A 13,041-nucleotide genomic window follows, 5' to 3' on the forward strand; every position below is an offset into this window, starting at 1 on the left:
ACAGGGCAGGGGTGGCCGGCCCACTCACAGAGGGTCTGGTTTAATTGCTGTGGAGTGGGGCTCTTGGCCTTCTGTGCTTTTTAAAATGGACCCGTGGCCCAGCCCCCCTACCCCACTCCCTCCCAATGTTTCCTTCTCTTACACGCCTCCCTTGGCACCTTGGCAGACCTCTACCTGGAGCAGGCTCCAGGTGTCCCTCTTCCCCTTTCTTGGCTCTTGCACACTGCCAGGGAAATGCTCTCATTTCAAAGACAGGCACCATCACAGCGACCACACACCCACCCATCTGCCCAAACCAGCATTGCCTGCCTGCGTGGACACCAGGCCTTGGACTCCTGGTCTCCAATCACTAACTCCCCCCGGCCGCCTTCTCTCTCCAGGCTCCTTTCTGCATCCCAGCCCTTACTTCTACACTGAGACTACTGGGGGCAGGACGAGGGTGGCCGTGAGGAGGAGTGAGGTCACTAGACTCCCAGTTCATCAACCTTTCACACCGGACAGATTCCTCTGCATAAAAAGACCTGGCACTTCAAAAAAGAGAGAAAAGAAAAATACAGAAGACCTGGCACACCTTCAGTGGAGGAAACAGCGACAGAAACGTCATGGTCATCAAGTTGATGCTGCCTCTTGGTGACTCCGTCGGACAGGGTAGAACTGCCCCTGTGGGTTTCTGAGACTTTGCAGGAGTAGAAAGCCCCATCTTTCTTCTTCAGAGTGGCCGGTAGTTTCGAACTGCTGACCTTGCAGTTAGCGGCCCAGCACATCACCACTGGGCCACCAGGCTCCTTCACGGAGGAAAAGGATCCCATAAAGGAGACTGGGGATGTGCAGCAGGTAGGGGAGAGGAATGTTTTAGAAGGAGGTGACCCTGTGTCACGTTTGTCTGGGAGAGCTCTGGTTTCTGACAGCTAACCTCACACAATTAATTCGCGGCCCTTTTCATGTCCCAAAGTGGCCCACTTTGGGTGATAAATTGCACTTCCACTCCACTAAGAGGGTCAAGAAGGAGGGGCGTCGGGCAGGATGAAATGCAGGCATAGACTATCCTAGGAAGGACAGCCAAGGTGAGGACGGAAACTGGCCCATGAGCAAATTGATGATCTTGGAGAGAGGGCCTGCAGAGAGAAAAGGCTCTGGGGAAGAGATTGGGAAACAGATTGGATCAAGCTGATGTTCAAATAGGAAACAAGTAAAGACGGCAGGTGATGCTTTCCAGCTATGGTAGTGGAAGCTGTACCATCTTAGAGTCCCCACAGGGTGGGCAGGTTTCAGCAGAACCTCAAGACTAAGCAATGTCTGACAGTCTATTTCTCAAAACAGCCATGAAAACTGTACAAGTCATAACAGAACGTTCTCCAGTCGAATGCTGGACCAGGAGCCTTTGGGGTGGGAAGGCACCACACAGCAGCCACGACAGCAGGATCAGATGTACCAACAACCCTGAAGACAGGGCAAGGCTGAGCTGGGGGTTCCCCAGTCAGAGCCGACTCAGTAGCTAACACCAGCCATTGTGCTCTGCGCTGGAGAGACCCATTCCTTTCCCGTGAAGCTCATTCCAACTCGCAGTGACCATGCAGGACAGAGTAGGCCTGGCCTGGAGGGTTTCTCGGGACCAAAGCTCCTTCCATGGAGCCGCAGGTGGTTTCAAACTGCCAACCTTTAGCCGCCTGGCAGTGGCATGCTTTACCACTGTGCCCCTGGGGCTCCTAATTAGAGATACAAAAGGAAATAAGCCAGACAAAGCTTTCTGCCCTCATGGAATTTATAGTTGTGTGTGTGTATGTGTGTGTGCACTTGTATGTATAGGAGGAAACAGACAGTAACTGACCTACAAATAAACAAGAAAATGTCAGATGAGACAAAGGCAATGGGAAGAGCCAGACAGTGTTTTGTGGAGCCCTTTGGCTATTGAAGGGCAGTTGGTGGGGGGCAGACCCCTGGGAACCTGGAGGGTAGAGATGTCTTTTTATTTTTGATCTGGAACTTTGATATATTTTTAAAATTATTTTATTGGGGGCTCATACAACTCATCACAATCCATACATACATCAGTTGTATAAAGCACATTTATACATTTGTTATCCCCATCATTCTCAAAGCATTTGCTCTCCACGTAAGCCCCTGGCATCGGCTCCTTATTTTTCCTCTTCCCAGCTTGTTTCCCCCTCTCTCATGAACTCTTGATAATTTATAAATTATTATTTTGTCATATCTTATACTGTCCAATATCTCCCTTCACCCACTTTTCTGTTGTCCATCCCCCAGGGAGGAGGTTATATGTAGATCCCTATAATCGGTTTCCCCTTCTTACCCCACCCTCCCTCCACCCTCCCGGCATCGCCACTCTCATCAATGGTCCTGAAGGGATCATCTGCCCTGGATTCCCTGTGTTTCCAGTTCCTATCTGTGCTAGTGTACATCCTCTGGTCTAGCCAGGTTTCTAAGGTAGAATTGGGATCATGATAGTTGGGGCGGGGCCGTCAGGGAGGAAGCATTTAGGAACCAGAGGAAAATTGTATGTTTCATCGTTGCTACACTGTACCCTAACTGGCTCGTCTGCTTTCCGCAACCCTTCCGTAAGGGGATGGCCAGTTGGAGAGCAGAGACTCCTATAGAGAAGGGAGAGATTATGCAAAGGTCCTGTGGTAGGAGTTCGAGAAACAGACAGCAGGCCAGTGAGGGTGGCAATGGGGAGCATTGTTCATTGTTTCCATGAACCTTTTGAAGCCACCCTCTCATCTGTGAAAGGGAGGGAGAAAGGCATGGGTGCCCCCACCAAGGAGCAGGATTAGACCAAAGTATCTTGTCTAGGATTGCCCTGTCGCCACAAACCAGGAGACCTGAAGCAGCTGGAGATGCTCCGCTCCTATTTATGCGAAGGAGTCGGCTGTGTTAACTCCTTTGGAAGGCTCCAGGGAGAAGGTGCTCTGTGCCTCTCTCTCCTGGCCCCTGGGCTGGCAGCTGCAGCCTGGCATAGAGCCCTTCCTCCATCTAGGTCTCCATGTCTCTTCCACCACATTGAGGCAGTCACCAATCAGATAGGATTAGGACCCGCCCCATTCCAATATGATTTTATGTTAACTTTCCTAAGCACCGTCTTCAAAGACCAAATTCCGGAACAAGCTCACAGTCACCAGGGACCTTAGGCGAGGGCCTCAAAGTATCTTTTTGGGAGACTCAGTTCAGTCCCTAACTAGACTGCCCGGCAGAGTGCGGGGAGGGAGGTGGAGATGCTGAGTAGGTAGGTGAGTGCACAGGTGCACTTCTCCTGGGGGAGGGGTGGGAAATACAGGCAGCTGCTTGTACTTTGCAGGTGGAAGTTAAGGCTCCTGTGATCTCTGAAGCGGAACAGTGCCAGCCAGACGCCAGTCCAGAAGCTGTTTCTCAGAAGCACAAAACAAAAGGCTTTCCCTGCTTCTGTTTTAACCAGATTCCACTCACGATAGATAGAAGCAAACACCCACTCTGCATACATATCCATACAATGTGATGTTCATATCAAACAAAGAAAATGGAATGTTTCAATGTATTTTAATACCTCCCAGTAACGGGGTGGGGGGAACGTTTGTCTCAGACGACTTTTTCTGAAGTTAGTCATGCTTGTACTTGTTTTTCCTGGGTCGGGGGTGGGGTTGGGTAGGGTGGGGGACAGCGGGGTGGGGTGAGGGGCTGCGTTGTACACCTAACACTGCTGAGAGGTACTGAGCAGAAAGGCTGGCCTGGTAGACACGCCGGAAATGGGATTGGTACGGCCTGTGTTGCATTCCTCCCTCCCAGCGTCTGTCAGCGGCTGCCAGAGAACAGCTTCTGTCACTCAGTTTACTTGTCCCTCCCCTGATCAGGACAACTCCATAAAAGTGCTCTGGCCTACATTTGCATGGCCCTGTCTAGAGTGTAAACCAGGGACAAGATCCCCTTTATCTAAATGCTTCCAAATTACTAAACTAATAAAATGTTCAACCAGACATTCAATAAGACTTGCTAAGGCCAGAGTCACATACAATCAGAACTTGAAAATTCCTTGGAATTCCCCACTGACATGAGGTGCCTGGAAAGAATTAGCTTCTCACCCCTGTTCTTCTCAGGACCCCTCTGAAAGCCAGTGGGAGGTGCCTGGCATGGTGCATGTGGACATCGGGTGTACAGGGCCAAGAGCCAGCCAGCTCCCCCACAGATTGTGGCCTCTGGGTTTAAGCACAACGGCGGCCCTCCACTGTCCAGGGAAGGCCCTAGAGTAGGTCCAATATCATTTGGCAGGGAGTTGTGAGATCTACGGGGGGAGGACATAAACTGTGTCCCGTGGGCCCTGCGGATTCCTTGTGAGGTAAGAAGGGACCATGGGGGGAGGTAACACTAGAACTGATGGTGATTACACAATTCATTTTTAGAGTGATTTAACCATGGTGGGGCGGGGCAGTGAGAAAGTGGGTAATGATTGTACAACTTTTCTTGTTATGATCGAACTGTTGAATTGTATGACATGTGGATCAAGTGCCAAAAAACTGCTAAAAAATACAATAAAAAACCACTAGTAATTAAAGAAGGGACCATGATCGGAGAGCCAGGCCCAGATCCCAGAGGAGGGATCTTCTTGTCTGGCTGCATTTAAGGGTGGACTGGTCAACAAACAACCTTAGAGAGAGAGCTGGTCTGGGAATCTCATAGAGTGGTTCTACCCTGTCCTATAGGGTCGCCATGAGTCAGAATCAACTTGATAGCAGTGAAAGAGTTTTCCCTATTTTATTGAGTTAAAAAGATTAAAGGCCAACCCCTCCACTTGAATTTAATGAAATAAATTCAAACCAAACCCAACTCGCTGTCATTGAGTTGATTCCAACTCATAGTGACCCTAGACATGGTTTCCAAGATTGTGAAGCTTTACAGGAGCAGACAGCCTCGCCTTTCTCCTGAGGAGACCTTGAGGTTAGCAGCCCAATGAATGCCTAAGCCACAATGCCACCAGGATTCCTTTGAATCAAATAAGAATGATATTAATGGAACAGAATCTTGGGTAGCAAAGATTTCCAGAATCTTTTTCCATCCCTTTTCTCTTCCTTTCTTCTTTCCTCTTTTTTTTCTACTTCCCAAAGAAGCCAAAACCCCAACTCAAACCTGTTGCTGTTGAGTTGATACTGACTGGTAATGACCCCAGATGAGACAGTCGAGCTGCTCCATAGGGTTCACATGGCTGTCACTTTGACAGATGAAGACTGCAGGCCCTTCTTCCATGGTTCTGTTGGGTGGATTCAAACTGCTAACCTTTCGATTTGTAGTCAGTTGTCTAGAGACTTCAAAGGAGGAAGAGTCTACATGAAAACCATAGGCTGAGTGGCTACAAGGGCTCAAGTTAGAAAGAAAATACTTTGAAAATGATGATGGCAGCATATGTACAAATATGCTTGACACCATGGATGAATGTATGGATTGCAATGAGAGCTGTAAGAGCCCCCAACAAAAGTATTTAATAAAAAAACAAAGAAATTGAAATTAAAGACACCAACCTATAAAAAATTGTAATCTTGATCTTGTTACAAAACACTGTCTATTCTAAAATTCAGAAGTTTATTTGACAGTTAAGTTTGAGGTGCAAAATGGGGTAGAAATAGGGTGTCTGAGCTTAAAATTCACAGTGAAGGAAATAAAATAAGTTTTATTTAACAAAACGAAAGAAGGCCACAGGCTTGAATGGAGTCACGTAAGGCAAAGGAGAGTGGAGCAAGAGGGCCAATGATAGAATTCCAGAAAATATTAAGATCTAGTCATCGAACCAGGGAAGGCAATGCCATGTGGAAGACTTCCGGAGTAAGGATGGAAGAAACAGAAAGGGGAGGAGTTTCAGAGACAGGAACTGTCCATAGAAGCAAACGTCCCCAGGGGGCCACCATCTTCCCCATGCCCCCAACGCAAGCTCCAGCCCTTTCTCATACCCGGATGTACTCCTGCTTCAGTTTCTGCAACGTATTCTCTTTCCCTCTCTTTTTACACTCTTTCTGGGACACTCCACACAGTTGACTTCTTAAATTCCACCTCCAGCTCTTGTCTCTTCCCTCCAAAATCAAAGCAGACGCACTGCTATCAAGTAGAGACTGACACAGTAACCCTACAGGACCAGGTAGAACTGCCCCTGTGAGTTTCTAAGATACTCTGTATACTGTGTTGTACAGGAGTAGAAAGCCCCATCTTTCTCCTTGAAGATCTGCTGGTGGTTTCAAACTGCTGACCTTGCAGTTAGCAGCTTAATGTATGACCACTACTCCACCAGGGCTCCTTTGTCTCTTCCCTAGCCCGGTCAAACTCTGTGGTCCTAGACGCGGAGACCTACCTCTGGTAGGGACCTTGGAACTGCAGAGGAGACTGGGCATGCAACAAAGCTCTCACTGAGGACTGCAGAGCGGACAGAGAAAGAGGTGGGTCTTTGATGGCATCTCTGTTCCTCTGGCCACTGGCTTCATTCAGATGCCCATCTTACCCCAGACTACCAGTTCATTCAGTCCACATACATTCACTGGGCATTGATTTAAGGCTGTATGCCAGTGGATACAGACACCAAGTCCGCACCTCATGGAGTTAACTTTCTGTGTGGGAAAGAAGAGGCAACACAGTGTAACAATAACAAACAAATAACACGATAGAAAATTGTAAGTGCCAGGAGACTAAAGTGAAGCTGTTTGCTAGGATGATTTCTCCAACCCTGAATTCCTCTCTGTATTAGATGTTCTTGCAGCAATCAATTAAAACATCCCTTTTGGAAGTTGACAGTCATGTGATGACAACGTAAAAGAATGTAAAATTTCGCACTGGGTCTGGGACTCCGCTGCAGCGTTCGTTGATTTGGTTTTCCTCATTCAATTGAACCAACTATGAATCATCGGAGCCAAACGGGCCGTCACTGATAGAAATATGCACATTTCTGGGGGTCATGGCTGACACAGGCATTGGTCTTTGGGCAAGTGTGAAAAGCAAACGAATGAAGCTCATGACGGCTTGTTGCTGCCACCGACATATCAGACACAAACAAAACCACAACAGGACACAGCACATACAAATATATTAGGAACAAAGTGAATCTGGACTGCCCTTGGCTGGCTATGAAAGTGAACCTGTGCATGATGGGCCACATCTTCTACAGGTGCCTCTAAAGTCTGGGACTAATTTCACCAGTGTCAAGCATCATTTTGTTGTTATTGTTGTTAGTTTTTTGTTTTGTTTTGTTTTATGCTTTTCTGTATATGAAATCTAGGTTAGGTAAATCTATAGAGGCAACTGGATTAGTGCTTTCTGAGGGGTATGGCAGGAGAGGTTGGGGGAAATAGGGAGGTAATTAGAATGAATTCCATCATATCAGGAAGAATTGTACAATGTGGAACCCACGTGGACTGGCAGAGTGATCAGCCGTGAACTGAGGAAAGAAGCCTAGGCTAACATGGTCAGAGTATGCCATCAACTTGTGCCGACTTGTACTGAGAACGTAGATTCCCTCATGACATGGACTGACGGTGATGGTCTGGGGTTGGTATGGATGGGCTAAAGCTCTGACAGGTAATGTCAGAAAGACCGGTCTCGAGCCACGTTGCTGTGCTGTTGTTCGCTGCTATTGAGTCATTCGTGACTCACGGTGCCCAGCCTGCCTAATAGCGCAAACCACTGCCTAGTCCTGTGAGATCCCTGTGATGGATGGGGTCGGATCACGGGGGTTTTCAAAGGTAGATCACTATGGGTCGCTCTTCCTAGCCGATCTTGGGCTGGAGCACCTCATCATTGCAACACCCAAGGACCCACTAGTAGACAGGTGATGCCTACAGATGAGGTACATTGGCTGGGAATTGAACCTGTGTTTGCCACATAATTCTACCACTGAAATATACAGAAGCCAAACTTCCTCACTACCTTTGTAATAGAGACATTCTCATCCTCCAGAATATATATGATGCCTTCAAACAAGTACTTACTGGAGCCAATTCAATGGCTAATCACGTTAATAGTAGGCAAATTATTTATTTTGCAGTGTTGCAGCAGGAATTTATTATTTTGAAAATATCTCTGTAGCTAGCTAAACAACAAAAGCATTGTTCATTAACTCAGCGTACATATATCAATCAACCGTCAAGGCTAAACTTCCAGGTTGACATTTTTGAGCCTTCTAGGGTGCTGCAGCCAGCGCCATAGTGATGACCTCATCACAATGATGCTTCTAATCCTGTGGCTTCGTCTGCTATGCTGCAAACACTCATTGCTGCTTCGTGGCTGCTGGCTTTTAGAGACGCCGGTTGTAATCTGCTCAACATACCAGCATCCTTCACCCTTCCTCTCTGGGTCCCCCAGGTTCCCCTGCCTCCTTCCTTGCCCCTTCTTGCTCTGGGGGTTTGCTTTGGCCCAAATGCTGCCTGTTTGCCGCATGCGGTTGACACTGAGGAACGACTGCATTCTCCCCTGGTGTCTTTCCCACTTTATAGACTTGTCTATCGTTTAACTAAAACTTAGTCCCTAGGGCTGGTTTCACTTCCAGACTGGAAGGTGTTTCAGTCTCAGGTTCCACTAGCTTCTGGCAAGTAAGTCTGTTCCATGATTTTGAATTTCGTTCTACATTTTCTCTTTCCCTCTCTGTCCCAAACCTTCTTCTGGGATCTGGATCGGACAGTAGGAAGTGGCAGCAGGAGCCATCTACTTCTTGTCTCGGGGTAGTGGAGGCTGTGGACGGCATGGCCCATGAGTCATTTGGATTCATTGTTCCTTGACTCTTTGATTTTCCTTACCCTTCTTTGATCTGGATTGGGAGAGGCTAGTGGGTGCATCTTAGATGGCCCGTCACAAGCTTGGAAGATCCAAGTTACTATTCATCGAAGTAAGCGGAAGAACATCGAGGATTCTGTTATACCAGTGCAATGACATTCTGGGCCTTTCCTCTGGGTTGTGGGGAAAGATGAGCAATGAGTATAGTGAACTAGTGGTTCAAATGGACATTCATTATCTCTTGATTAGAAAAATATTCATCCAGTTAAGTTATAAGAACTTAATTTTTCCAAAGAAAACTTCCCTTCTGAGGAATTATGCAGTCAGGTCTGGCTCACCTAAAGCACTTACTTATTAGTCTGAGATGTTATGTATTGAATTCTGTCCCCCTCAAAACCAAAACACAATTTACTGCCATTAAGTCGATTCTGACTCATAAAAACCTTATAGGTCAGGATAGAACTGCCCCTGTGGGTTTTGGAGACTGTCACTCCCTGTGGGAGTCGAAAGCCTCATCTTTCCCCTGTAGGGCAGCGGGTGGTTTCAAACTGCCAACTTTCCTGTCAAGAGCCCAACATGCAGCCCACTGTGCCACCAGGGCTCTCGCTTCCACAATCTTGGCCGTTGGTGTTGTGTTTGTAGTCGTGCTCCCTCTTCCATTCCTGATTTTAGTCATGTGGATCTTCCTTTTCTGTCTCCCACTCCTTCCCTCGCCAACTTGGTCAATCCAATCAACAGCCATCTTACTTTTTTGGATATATATTTATTTGTTTTATTCAAAGATCATTTTATTGGAGGTGCTTATGTCAATTGTATCAAGCATATTTCTACATATGTTGCCATCATTCTTTTCTGGACACTGAGTTTCTATTGAGGCCTTGGTATCAGCCCCTCTTTTTTCCTCCCCAACCCCACCCTTGTAGCCCCTTAATAAATTATAAAGTATTATTATTTGCATCTTACAATGACTGCTGTCTCCCTTCCTCCACAGTTTCTGTTGTTTGTCCTCCTGGAGGGTGGAGGGTGTGTGGTTATGTGTTGATCACTGTGATTGGTTACCCCTTCCTCCTCTCCTCTCCCCACCTTACCCTTACCCTCCTGGTATCGCCGCTACTCCCATTCCTGTTCCTGGGTTCCATGTGTCGTGAGCTCTTATCTGTACCTGGGCACGATCCCGTCTAGCCCACAGTGAAAGGCAGTACTGGCGTCATGATAGGGGGGTGTGGGGCTGAGGAAGCCTCAAGGAACCAGAAGAATATTGTGTGTTACATCAGTGCTTTACTGCCCCTTGGTTGACTCATTTTAAAGAACTAAATTTGGTTTTATTGATTCTTCAGTTTTATTTGGTCTGTTCTCTATTTCTGCAGCTACAATCTTTATTATCTCCTTCCTCCTGCTTACTCTGGGTTACATGGCTATTATTTTCTAGTTTCTTAAGGTAGAAGGTTAGATTATTAATGGAGAGCATTCTTTTAATATAGGTGTTTGCAGCAGTAAGTTTCCCCCTAAGCATTGATGCATTTAGGTTTGGTGTATTTTTGTTTTCATTTATGTCAAAGAATTTTCTAATTTCCTTTGTGGACTTTTCCCCTTTGATATATTAGTTATTTAGCATATGGTGTTTGATTTTCATATATTATTGATTTTTCTAAATTTCCTTCTGTTGTTAACTTCTCATTTCATCCCATTCTGATCAGAGAACATGCTTTGTATGTTTTCTTTTCTTTTACATTTCTCGAGCCTTGTTTTATGGCCTAAAATGTGGTTTCTCTTAGAGCATTCCATCTGCATGTGGGGAAAATGTGTCTCCTGTGAATGTTTGGTGAAGTGTTCTGTAAGTTATCTGTTTGGGCCAGCTAGTTTGTACAGACCTTCAAGACTTCCGTTTCCATGGTGATATTCTGTTTAGTTGCATGCACTTTTGGAAGTTGGGTATTGAAGGTTCTATCTGTTATTGGTGAATTGCATAGTTTTCCCTTCAACTCTGTTACTTTTTGTTTCATGTATTGTGTATCTCTGTTAAGTGCTTATGAATTTATAATGGACTCTTTTGTGTATGTTATATCCTAACAGAAGGAAATTTAGGAAAGTAAGCACTATCTGACATGCAAATTATTTTATCTGTGCTATCTATTTAGAATCCATCACTTGTCTGTCAGTTTGTTTTACTGTGGGGTTTGTACATGTGTGATGCTGGAAGCTATGTCACTGGTATTTCAGATACCAGCAGAGTCGCCCACAGTGAACAGGTTTCAGCAGCGCTTGCAGACTAAGAACAGGTGCTGAAGAAAGAATACACCGTCCACTTCCGAGGAATGAGCCTCTGAGAACGTTATGAAGAGCAGCCATACACGGTCAGACACTGAAAAGCCCACGCACAGCAGCAGATCATTGCCGGGTGTAGTCTGAAGGAGGAGCCCCTCAGCTGAGAAGGAGCTCAAAATGTGACCGAAGATGAGCTGTTCTCAGAGTAGACTCAACCATAATCACATCGATGGAGTAAAGCTTTGGGACATTCATTTGCTAATGACTCAAAAGGAGAAGTTGTAAACATCTATTAACAATTGGAACTGGGAACATATGAAGTATGAAACTAGGCACATTAGCAGTTTTGAAGAATGAGATGGAACTTATAAGAGATCTATATCCTCACTGCCCCGAGAGGCATTGCAGCCGACCCACCATGCCACAGCTGTGTCCTTAGAGGGCAGAGAGAAGAGGGGCTCATGTCTAGGCCCAGGGGTCTGGTGTGAGCCACCTGACTGACTGCAAGCCCTACAGTCATGTTGCACCTGTGCGCCTGGGCCACCTGGGGAGTGGGAAGGATGCATCGGTGGTTCCCGCTGGGTCATTTTGCAAAGTGACAAGATCCTGGCAGCTGGATGGCAGGTGATGATGCCAGTGTCTTTGGGGGTGGGGGGGTCATCTGAAAGGTGTCACTGCCCACTGTAGGGCGTCCTCAATTGTACTCTGAACAAGCCCACGTCTAAAGACTGATTAAAAAAAATCTATATCTTAAAGCCATTAGTGAGCTGAAATGGACTGGTATTCTCCATTTTGAATCAGAAAATCATATGGTCTACTATGTGGAGAAGGACAAATTCAAGAGGGAAGGTTTTACATTCTTCACCAAAAAGGACATTTCAAGATCTCTCTTGAAGTACAATACTCTCTTTAATAGGACAATATCTGTTGACATACAAGGAAATCCAGTCAATGTAACAATTGTTCAAGTTTATGCACTAACCACTATAGTGTTAGCGATGCAGATATTGAAGAATTCTAACAATGTCTTCAGTCCGAAGTAAATCAAATATGCAATCCAGATGTATTGACAATCATTGGCAATATATTTCTATCATTGGTGATAGAAATGAAGCTGGTGATCACATGATAGAATTTTGTGAGACCAATTACTTCTTCATCACAAATACGTTTTTCCAACAACACAGAGGGCAGCTATACATGTGGACCTCTTCAGAGGAAATACACTGAAGTAAAGTTGACTACATCTGTGGGAAGATATGACGTGGAAGCTCAACCTCAGCGGCTAAAATCAGGCTAGGAGCTGACTGTGGAGTAGACTATTAACTGTTCACATATAAGTTCAGGTTTACGGTAAAGACAATTAAAGCCAGTGCACGAGAGCCAAAACATGACCTTGGGTAAATCCCATCTGAATTTAGAAACCATCACAAGGAAGACCTGATGAGCTGTGGCAGATGTGAAGATCATCCTTCATTGGAGCAAATGAAAGGGGAGGAAGAGAGAGTGGAGCACATCCTGGCCCACCAGGCCTGGAGGACAATATCCCTGCTCCAAACAGCCAATGCACAGAGTGGACCATACGGCTGATCCCACTATGAGATACGATGGCCCTCACTGACCGATGGCCCTACAGGGGACAACACTGGCCTGATCTGACCCCCTAGACACCAAAGCAAAACTAAAGGAGTGCGGCAGAGCAAGGGGGGCGGGGAGCAGAGCAGAAAGCTCCCAGGGGAGTGCAAAGGATAGACTCTGGGGCCAGAGTGTGGCACCGCATCGGACTTGACTGGAGGACACTCCTAGAGGTCAAAAATCAGACCTTGATCTATTTACAGGTTTTTCTTTCTTCTTAAAATTTTTTCTTTTTAAAAAAAATTAATTTATTCTTCTCTGGTCATTGGTTTCCTTTTGCGTTGTCATCGTTGTGTTCTCTTTTGTCGCTTTGTCTTGCTATGCCTTGTTTTTGGGTGCATATTATTATCTCTGCAGATCTATCTAGATAAGATAGGCTGAATGAACAGTCTGGTGGAGAAAACAATGGGA

The 13,041-nt window shown here is 46.1% G+C and overlaps 1 non-coding gene across 1 annotated transcript; it reads left to right on the forward strand.

The window, feature by feature from the left end:
- The first annotated feature begins 11,381 nt into the window (after positions 1-11,381).
- LOC142449719 (small nucleolar RNA SNORA17) lies at positions 11,382-11,512 on the forward strand. Its single transcript, XR_012784836.1, has one exon. It is a non-coding gene; the product is annotated as a small nucleolar RNA SNORA17 (small nucleolar RNA).
- The last annotated feature ends 1,529 nt before the right edge of the window (positions 11,513-13,041 follow it).

The sequence above is a fragment of the Tenrec ecaudatus genome, chromosome 5, assembly GCF_050624435.1.
Source record: "Tenrec ecaudatus isolate mTenEca1 chromosome 5, mTenEca1.hap1, whole genome shotgun sequence".
NCBI classification, from domain to species: domain Eukaryota; kingdom Metazoa; phylum Chordata; class Mammalia; order Afrosoricida; family Tenrecidae; genus Tenrec; species Tenrec ecaudatus.